Consider the following 11,134-nt stretch of genomic DNA (forward strand, 5'->3'; position numbering starts at 1 on the left):
ACAGCTTTAGTGAAAAATATGGAGCTGGAAAGTGAGTTTCGGTTGAATGATTTTCTTTTGAAGGATGCGATGGAGGTGGTGAAGAGCATGAGATGCGAACCTTTACGTAAAGCACTCAATACTGATTGTGTCATGCCTATTGAGAAAACACTGTTTGTCAATGGTTCGAGCATCTTTCAATCCTACTTCGTATTTTCTATTTTGAAGCGAAGTTACAATGAATATGTGGATTTTTTGTCTGAAGAATAAACCAAAGCTGTTACTATAAAACAGAGTCCGACTGAGGGGATTGAGACAGAGCAAGCTGATACACCAAAATCCGTTCCGACATGATCCAACCAGCCTGAGCATGATGAGCCAGAATCTGATCCAGCTTTTGAACAATATCTTGCTCGCATTATGGAATTTCAATGTTTACACTTGATATATATGGCCGTTGTAGAAGAAGTTGGAACATATTATAGAACAGCTGCAAAGAAGATTAGTTGAAATCAACCTTGCGATGAGTATAAAAGTGATCTGAATACCAAGTTCTCTGAATTTCATCATGTGGCGCAAGTGGAAGCATCTTACTCATTCAGGGAGGATGATAGGAAAACTTCAGATGGTTATATCTGTCAACCTTGGAGTTCAAAACATAGCGTAAGTAGTTTCCTTATTATTTACATTTTTTTTTTGTTAAAATTTTAATTTTTTTTTGTTGTTGTAGAAACATCACAAAAAAATGGTTTACACAAAACAAGAAACTGATAAAATAGGCCGAGATGGCGAGACACATTCATTTCGTTACTTGAAGGATAAGTATTTGAAGAAACATCATGAAGTCAGGTGGCTAAATCGCGGTACAAAAGCCTATTTACACTATGACTTCGTGGTGTATGACATTAATAATCATACAAATCTTTATTATGAGGCCAAGACATCATCAAATCCATCCAAAGAATGGTTTTTAATCTCGTCAGACCAGTACGATGAGGCCGCTAAGTTTGGTCCCCTCTATACTATATTACACATTCACCAACTTGATTTGCGTGATCCTGATGAAGATAAACATTGGAGAGTAATCGAGTACAACGACCCCACCACTACACCATTTATTGCCTCTAACAACACTTGAAAAACGTTGCCAGAACTATGAAAATCGTTGCCAAAGACAATAGGGGACGTTTTTCAGGCGTCTTCTATACGAGCGTTGCCTATAGTCTAAGGGGATGCTTTTCTCGCGCTTTTGGCGACACTTTCAATAATCGTCCCTTAAAGTCTTGGAAAAGAGGACGTTTTTCTGGTGTACTAAAGGCGACGTTTTTTAATTGTGGCCTAAAACTGAAAGTATGAGTACACGAATAAACGTACCCATAGCTTATAAACCACATTTCTGAAGTGTAGCAAAAGGTAATCTTATAATAAAATGTCATCACAGTAGCTCTCTCGTCAAGCATATTTCACAATTTAGAATCTATAAAATTTATAATGACAAAACAGACTCAAAATAGTCAAAAAGAAAATAGAGCTAGCTATAATGAATATCACTTATAATTCAAATACAATAAAACATTAAATTAATGTGTACCATATTATATATTTGTTACAAAATACAACTCAGATGCAAGGATGAGTATGCAAATTATACTCATGTTGGTCTATCCTTATTTTACCAACTACACGTGTGCCACATACAAACACTGCTTCTACGACCTCGACTTCAAGATGCAGAGAAATGTACTTGCATTTTCGGCGCATCTTAACTGCCCTCAAACCTGCACCTAAATGGTCATGCTGCTGTTACGCTATCACATACACAAGTGGACTAAACTAATAATATTTTCGGCTTCTTAGTTTATATTTCTTCGAAGGAGAACAAATAGCTCCTGTGGATATCGAAGTCTGATTTTTTAGACCACTTGATTGATTATTTGAAGAGTCGCTTTGGTGGTGGTTTCTATCTGTTTTTTAACTTGGCCCTTACCGGCTGTTTCAAATATGTATTCTTAGATTTAGTGAAGGGAAAAACAGCTTTAGTGAAAAATATGGAGCTGGAAAGTGAGTTTCGGTTGAATGATTTTCTTTTGAAGGATGCGATGGAGGTGGTGAAGAGCATGAGATGCGAACCTTTACGTAAAGCACTCAATACTGATTGTGTCATGCCTATTGAGAAAACACTGTTTGTCAATGGTTCGAGCATCTTTCAATCCTACTTCGTATTTTCTATTTTGAAGCGAAGTTACAATGAATATGTGGATTTTTTGTCTGAAGAATAAACCAAAGCTGTTACTATAAAACAGAGTCCGACTGAGGGGATTGAGACAGAGCAAGCTGATACACCAAAATCCGTTCCGACATGATCCAACCAGCCTGAGCATGATGAGCCAGAATCTGATCCAGCTTTTGAACAATATCTTGCTCGCATTATGGAATTTCAATGTTTACACTTGATATATATGGCCGTTGTAGAAGAAGTTGGAACATATTATAGAACAGCTGCAAAGAAGATTAGTTGAAATCAACCTTGCGATGAGTATAAAAGTGATCTGAATACCAAGTTCTCTGAATTTCATCATGTGGCGCAGGTGGAAGCATCTTACTCATTCAGGGAGGATGATAGGAAAACTTCAGATGGTTATATCTGTCAACCTTGGAGTTCAAAACATAGCGTAAGTAGTTTCCTTATTATTTACATTTTTTTTTGTTAAAATTTTAATTTTTTTTTGTTGTTGTAGAAACATCACAAAAAAATGGTTTACACAAAACAAGAAACTGATAAAATAGGCCGAGATGGCGAGACACATTCATTTCGTTACTTGAAGGATAAGTATTTGAAGAAACATCATGAAGTCAGGTGGCTAAATCGCGGTACAAAAGCCTATTTACACTATGACTTCGTGGTGTATGACATTAATAATCATACAAATCTTTATTATGAGGCCAAGACATCATCAAATCCATCCAAAGAATGGTTTTTAATCTCGTTAGACCAGTACGATGAGGCCGCTAAGTTTGGTCCCCTCTATACTATATTACACATTCACCAACTTGATTTGCGTGATCCTGATGAAGATAAACATTGGAGAGTAATCGAGTACAACGACCCCACCACTACACCATTTATTGCCTCTAACAACACTTGAAAAACGTTGCCAGAACTATGAAAATCGTTGCCAAAGACAATAGGGGACGTTTTTCAGGCGTCTTCTATACGAGCGTTGCCTATAGTCTAAGGGGACGCTTTTCTCGTGCTTTTGGCGACACTTTCAATAATCGTCCCTTAAAGTCTTGGAAAAGGGGACGTTTTTCTGGTGTACTAAAGGCGACGTTTTTTAATTGTGGCCTAAAACTGAAAGTATGAGTACACAAATAAACGTACCCATGGCTTATAAACCACATTTCTGAAGTGTAGCAAAAGGTAATCTTATAATAAAATGTCATCACAGTAGCTCTCCCGTCAAGCATATTTCACAGTTTAGAGTCTATATAATTTATAATGACAAAACAGACTCAAAATAGTCAAAAAGAAAATAGAGCTAGTTATAATGAATATCACTTATAATTCAAATACAATAAAACATTAAAGTAATGTGTACCATATTATATATTTGTTTCAAAATACAACTCAGATACAAGGATGAGTATGCAAATTATACTCATGTTGGTTTATCCTTATTTTACCAACTACACGTATGCCACATACAAACACTGCTTCTACGACCTCGACTTCAAGATGCAGAGAAATGTACTTGCACTTTCGGCGCATCTTAACTGCCCTCAAACTTGCACCTAAATGGTCATGCTGCTGTTACGCTATCACATACACAAGTGGACTAAACTAATAATATTTTCGGCTTCTTAGTTTATATTTCTTCGAAGGAGAACAAACAGCTCCTGTGGATGTCGAAGTCCGATTTTTTAGACCACTTGATTGATTACTTGAAGAATCGCTTTGGTGGTGGTTCTATCTGTTTTTTGACATGGCCCTTACCGGCTGTTTCAAATATGTAATCTTAGATTTAGTGAAGGGAAAAACAGCTTTAGTGAAAAATATGGAGTTGGAAAGTGAGTTTCGGTTGAATGATTTTCTTTTGAAGGATGCGATGGAGGTGGTGAAGAGCATGAGATGCGAACCTTTACGTAAAGCACTCAATACTGATTGTGTCATGCCTATTGAGAAAACACTGTTTGTCAATGGTTCGAGCATATTTCAATCCTACTTCGTATTTTCTATTTTGAAGCGAAGTTACAATGAATATGTGGATTTTTTGTCAGAAGAATAAACCAAAGTTGTTACAATAAAACAGAGTCCGACTGAGGGGATTGAGACAGAGCAAGCTGATACACCAGAATCCGTTCCGACAGGATCCAACCAGCCTGAGCATGATGAGCCAGAATCTGATCCAGCTTTTGAACAATATCTTGCTCGCATTATGGAATTCCAATGTTTACACTTGATATATATGGCCGTTGTAGAAGAAATTGGAACATATTATAGAACAGCTGCAAAGAAGATTAGTGGAAATCAACCTTGCGATGAGTATAAAAGTGATTTGAATACCAAGTTCTCTGAATTTCATCATGTGGCGCAGGTGGAAGCATCTTACTCATTCAGGGAAGATGATAGGAAAACTTCAGATGGTTATATCTGTCAACCTTGGTGTTCAAAACATAGCGTAAGTAGTTTCCTTATTATTTACATTTTTTTTTGTTAAAATTTTAATTTTTTTTGTTGTTGTAGAAACATCACAAAAAAATGGTTTACACAAAACAAGAAACTGATAAAATAGGCCGAGATGGCGAGACACATGCATTTCGTTACTTGAAGTATAAGTATTTGAAGAAACATCATGAAGTCAGGTGGCTAAATCGCGGTACAGAAGCCTATTTACACTATGACTTCGTGGTGTATGACATTAATAATCATACAAATCCATCCAAAGAATGGTTTTTAATCTCGCCAGACCAGTACGATGAGGCCGCTAAGTTTGGTCCCCTCTATACTATATTACACATTCACCAACTTGATTTGCGTGATCCTGATGAAGATAAACATTGGAGAGTAATCGAGTACAACGACCCCACCACTACACCATTTATTGCCTCTAACAACACTTGAAAAACGTTGCCAGAACTATGAAAATCGTTGCCAAAGACAATAGGGGACGTTTTTCAGGCGTCTTCTATACGAGCGTTGCCTATAGTCTAAGGGGACGCTTTTCTCGTGCTTTTGGCGACACTTTTAATAATCGTCCCTTAAAGTCTTGGAAAAGGGGACGTTTTTCTGGTGTACTAAAGGCGACGTTTTTTAATTGTGGCCTAAAACTGAAAGTATGAGTACACGAATAAACGTACCCATGGCTTATAAACCACATTTCTGAAGTGTAGCAAAAGGTAATCTTATAATAAAATGTCATCACAGTAGCTCTCCCGTCAAGCATATTTCACAATTTAGAGTCTATATAATTTATAATGACAAAACAGACTCAAAATAGTCAAAAAGAAAATAGAGCTAGCTATAATGAATATCACTTATAATTCAAATACAATAAAACATTAAAGTAATGTGTACCATATTATATATTTGTTACAAAATACAACTCAGATACAAGGATGAGTATGCAAATTATACTCATGTTGGTTTATCCTTATTTTACCAACTACACGTATGCCACATACAAACACTCCTTCTACGACCTCGACTTCAAGATGCAGAGAAATGTACTTGCACTTTCGGCGCATCTTAACTGCCCTCAAACTTGCACCTAAATAGTCATGCTGCTGTTACGCTATCACATACACAAGTGGACTAAACTAATAATATTTTCGGCTTCTTAGTTTATATTTCTTCGAAGGAGAACAAACAGCTCCTGTGGATGTCGAAGTCCGATTTTTTAGACCACTTGATTGATTACTTGAAGAATCGCTTTGGTGGTGGTTTCTATCTGTTTTTTGACATGGCCCTTACCGGCTGTTTCAAATATGTATTCTTAGATTTAGTGAAGGGAAAAACAGCTTTAGTGAAAAATATGGAGTTGGAAAGTGAGTTTCGGTTGAATGATTTTCTTTTGAAGGATGCGATGGAGGTGGTGAAGAGCATGAGATGCGAACCTTTACGTAAAGCACTCAATACTGATTGTGTCATGCCTATTGAGAAAACACTGTTTGTCAATGGTTCGAGCATATTTCAATCCTACTTCGTATTTTCTATTTTGAAGCGAAGTTACAATGAATATGTGGATTTTTTGTCAGAAGAATAAACCAAAGTTGTTACAATAAAACAGAGTCCGACTGAGGGGATTGAGACAGAGCAAGCTGATACACCAGAATCCGTTCCGACAGGATCCAACCAGCCTGAGCATGATGAGCCAGAATCTAATCCAGCTTTTGAACAATATCTTGCTCGCATTATGGAATTTCAATGTTTACACTTGATATATATGGTCGTTGTAGAAGAAATTGGAACATATTATAGAACAGCTGCAAAGAAGATTAGTGGAAATCAACCTTGCGATGAGTATAAAAGTGATCTGAATACCAAGTTCTCTGAATTTCATCATGTGGCGCAGGTGGAAGCATCTTACTCATTCAGGGAGGATGATAGGAAAACTGCAGATGGTTATATCTGTCAACCTTGGTGTTCAAAACATAGCGTAAGTAGTTTCCTTATTATTTACATTTTTTTTTGTTAAAATTTTAATTTTTTTTGTTGTTGTAGAAACATCACAAAAAAATGGTTTACACAAAACAAGAAACTGATAAAATAGGCCGAGATGGCGAGACACATGCATTTCGTTACTTGAAGGATAAGTATTTGAAGAAACATCATGAAGTCAGGTGGCTAAATCGCGGTACAGAAGCCTATTTACACTATGACTTCGTGGTGTATGACATTAATAATCATACAAATCTTTATTATGAGGCCAAGACATCATCAAATCCATCCAAAGAATGGTTTTTAATCTCGCCAGACCAGTACGATGAGGCCGCTAAGTTTGGTCCCCTCTATACTATATTACACATTCACCAACTTGATTTGCGTGATCCTGATGAAGATAAACATTGGAGAGTAATCGAGTACAACGACCCCACCACTACACCATTTATTGCCTCTAACAACACTTGAAAAACGTTGCCAGAACTATGAAAATCGTTGCCAAAGACAATAGGGGACGTTTTTCAGGCGTCTTCTATACGAGCGTTGCCTATAGTCTAAGGGGACGCTTTTCTCGTGCTTTTGGCGACACTTTTAATAATCGTCCCTTAAAGTCTTGGAAAAGGGGACGTTTTTCTGGTGTACTAAAGGTGACGTTTTTTAATTGTGGCCTAAAACTGAAAGTATGAGTACACGAATAAACGTACCCATGGCTTATAAACCACATTTCTGAAGTGTAGCAAAAGGTAATCTTATAATAAAATGTCATCACAGTAGCTCTCCCGTCAAGCATATTTCACAATTTAGAGTCTATATAATTTATAATGACAAAACAGACTCAAAATAGTCAAAAAGAAAATAGAGCTAGCTATAATGAATATCACTTATAATTCAAATACAATAAAACATTAACGTAATGTGTACCATATTATATATTTGTTACAAAATACAACTCAGATACAAGGATGAGTATGCAAATTATACTCATGTTGGTTTATCCTTATTTTACCAACTACACGTATGCCACATACAAACACTCCTTCTACGACCTCGACTTCAAGATGCAGAGAAATGTACTTGCACTTTCGGCGCATCTTAACTGCCCTCAAACTTGCACCTAAATAGTCATGATGCTGTTACGCTATCACATACACAAGTGGACTAAACTAATAATATTTTCGGCTTCTTAGTTTATATTTCTTCGAAGGAGAACAAACAGCTCCTGTGGATGTCGAAGTCCGATTTTTTAGACCACTTGATTGATTACTTGAAGAATCGCTTTGGTGGTGGTTTCTATCTGTTTTTTGACATGGCCCTTACCGGCTGTTTCAAATATGTATTCTTAGATTTAGTGAAGGGAAAAACAGCTTTAGTGAAAAATATGGAGTTGGAAAGTGAGTTTCGGTTGAATGATTTTCTTTTGAAGGATGCGATGGAGGTGGTGAAGAGCATGAGATGCGAACCTTTACGTAAAGCACTCAATACTGATTGTGTCATGCCTATTGAGAAAACACTGTTTGTCAATGGTTCGAGCATATTTCAATCCTACTTCGTATTTTCTATTTTGAAGCGAAGTTACAATGAATATGTGGATTTTTTGTCAGAAGAATAAACCAAAGTTGTTACAATAAAACAGAGTCCGACTGAGGGGATTGAGACAGAGCAAGCTGATACACCAGAATCCGTTCCGACAGGATCCAACCAGCCTGAGCATGATGAGCCAGAATCTAATCCAGCTTTTGAACAATATCTTGCTCGCATTATGGAATTTCAATGTTTACACTTGATATATATGGTCGTTGTAGAAGAAATTGGAACATATTATAGAACAGCTGCAAAGAAGATTAGTGGAAATCAACCTTGCGATGAGTATAAAAGTGATCTGAATACCAAGTTCTCTGAATTTCATCATGTGGCGCAGGTGGAAGCATCTTACTCATTCAGGGAGGATGATAGGAAAACTGCAGATGGTTATATCTGTCAACCTTGGTGTTCAAAACATAGCGTAAGTAGTTTCCTTATTATTTACATTTTTTTTTGTTAAAATTTTAATTTTTTTTGTTGTTGTAGAAACATCACAAAAAAATGGTTTACACAAAACAAGAAACTGATAAAATAGGCCGAGATGGCGAGACACATGCATTTCGTTACTTGAAGGATAAGTATTTGAAGAAACATCATGAAGTCAGGTGGCTAAATCGCGGTACAGAAGCCTATTTACACTATGACTTCGTGGTGTATGACATTAATAATCATACAAATCTTTATTATGAGGCCAAGACATCATCAAATCCATCCAAAGAATGGTTTTTAATCTCGCCAGACCAGTACGATGAGGCCGCTAAGTTTGGTCCCCTCTATACTATATTACACATTCACCAACTTGATTTGCGTGATCCTGATGAAGATAAACATTGGAGAGTAATCGAGTACAACGACCCCACCACTACACCATTTATTGCCTCTAACAACACTTGAAAAACGTTGCCAGAACTATGAAAATCGTTGCCAAAGACAATAGGGGACGTTTTTCAGGCGTCTTCTATACGAGCGTTGCCTATAGTCTAAGGGGACGCTTTTCTCGTGCTTTTGGCGACACTTTTAATAATCGTCCCTTAAAGTCTTGGAAAAGGGGACGTTTTTCTGGTGTACTAAAGGCGACGTTTTTTAATTGTGGCCTAAAACTGAAAGTATGAGTACACGAATAAACGTACCCATGGCTTATAAACCACATTTCTGAAGTGTAGCAAAACGTAATCTTATAATAAAATGTCATCACAGTAGCTCTCCCGTCAAGCATATTTCACAATTTAGAGTCTATATAATTTATAATGACAAAACAGACTCAAAATAGTCAAAAAGAAAATAGAGCTAGCTATAATGAATATCACTTATAATTCAAATACAATAAAACATTAAAGTAATGTGTACCATATTATATATTTGTTACAAAATACAACTCAGATACAAGGATGAGTATGCAAATTATACTCATGTTGGTTTATCCTTATTTTACCAACTACACGTATGCCACATACAAACACTGCTTCTACGACCTCGACTTCAAGATGCAGAGAAATGTACTTGCACTTTCGGCGCATCTTAACTGCCCTCAAACTTGCACCTAAATAGTCATGCTGCTGTTACGCTATCACATACACAAGTGGACTAAACTAATAATATTTTTGGCTTCTTAGTTTATATTTCTTCGAAGGAGAACAAACAGCTCCTGTGGATGTCGAAGTCCGATTTTTTAGACCACTTGATTGATTACTTGAAGAGTCGCTTTGGTGGTGGTTTCTATCTGTTTTTTGACATGGCCCTTACCGGCTGTTTCAAATATGTATTCTTAGATTTAGTGAAGGGAAAAACAGCTTTAGTGAAAAATATGGAGTTGGAAAGTGAGTTTTGGTTGAATGATTTTCTTTTGAAGGATGCGATGGAGGTGGTGAAGAGCATGAGATGCGAACCTTTACGTAAAGCACTCAATACTGATTGTGTCATGCCTATTGAGAAAACACTGTTTGTCAATGGTTCGAGCATATTTCAATCCTACTTCGTATTTTCTATTTTGAAGCGAAGTTACAATGAATATGTGGATTTTTTGTCAGAAGAATAAACCAAAGTTGTTACAATAAAACAGAGTCCGACTGAGGGGATTGAGACAGAGCAAGCTGATACACCAGAATCCGTTCCGACAGGATCCAACCAGCCTGAGCATGATGAGCCAGAATCTGATACAGCTTTTGAACAATATCTTGCTCGCATTATGGAATTTCAATGTTTACACTTGATATATATGGCCGTTGTAGAAGAAATTGGAACATATTATAGAACAACTGCAAAGAAGATTAGTGGAAATCAACCTTGCGATGAGTATAAAAGTGATCTGAATACCAAGTTCTCTGAATTTCATCATGTGGCGCAGGTGGAAGCATCTTACTCATTCAAGGAGGATGATAGGAAAACTTCAGATGGTTATATCTGTCAACCTTGGAGTTCAAAACATAGCGTAAGTAGTTTCCTTATTATTTACATTTTTTTTTGTTAAAATTTTAATTTTTTTTTGTTGTTGTAGAAACATCACAAAAAAATGGTTTACACAGAACAAGAAACTGATAAAATAGGCCGAGATGGCGAGACACATGCATTTCGTTACTTGAAGGATAAGTATTTGAAGAAACATCATGAAGTCAGGTGGCTAAATCGCGGTACAGAAGCCTATTTACACTATGACTTCGTGGTGTATGACATTAATAATCATACAAATCTTTATTATGAGGCCAAGACATCATCAAATCCATCCAAAGAATGGTTTTTAATCTCGCCAGACCAGTACGATGAGGCCGCTAAGTTTGGTCCCCTCTATACTATATTACACATTCACCAACTTGATTTGCATGATCCTGATGAAGATAAACATTGGAGAGTAACCGAGTACAACGACCCCACCACTACACCATTTATTGCCTCTAACAACACTTGAAAAACGTTGCC

The sequence above is a fragment of the Medicago sativa genome, chromosome 3 (assembly GCF_051527215.1).
Source record: "Medicago sativa cultivar Bolivia chromosome 3, Bolivia_mono, whole genome shotgun sequence".
Lineage (NCBI taxonomy): Eukaryota > Viridiplantae > Streptophyta > Magnoliopsida > Fabales > Fabaceae > Medicago > Medicago sativa.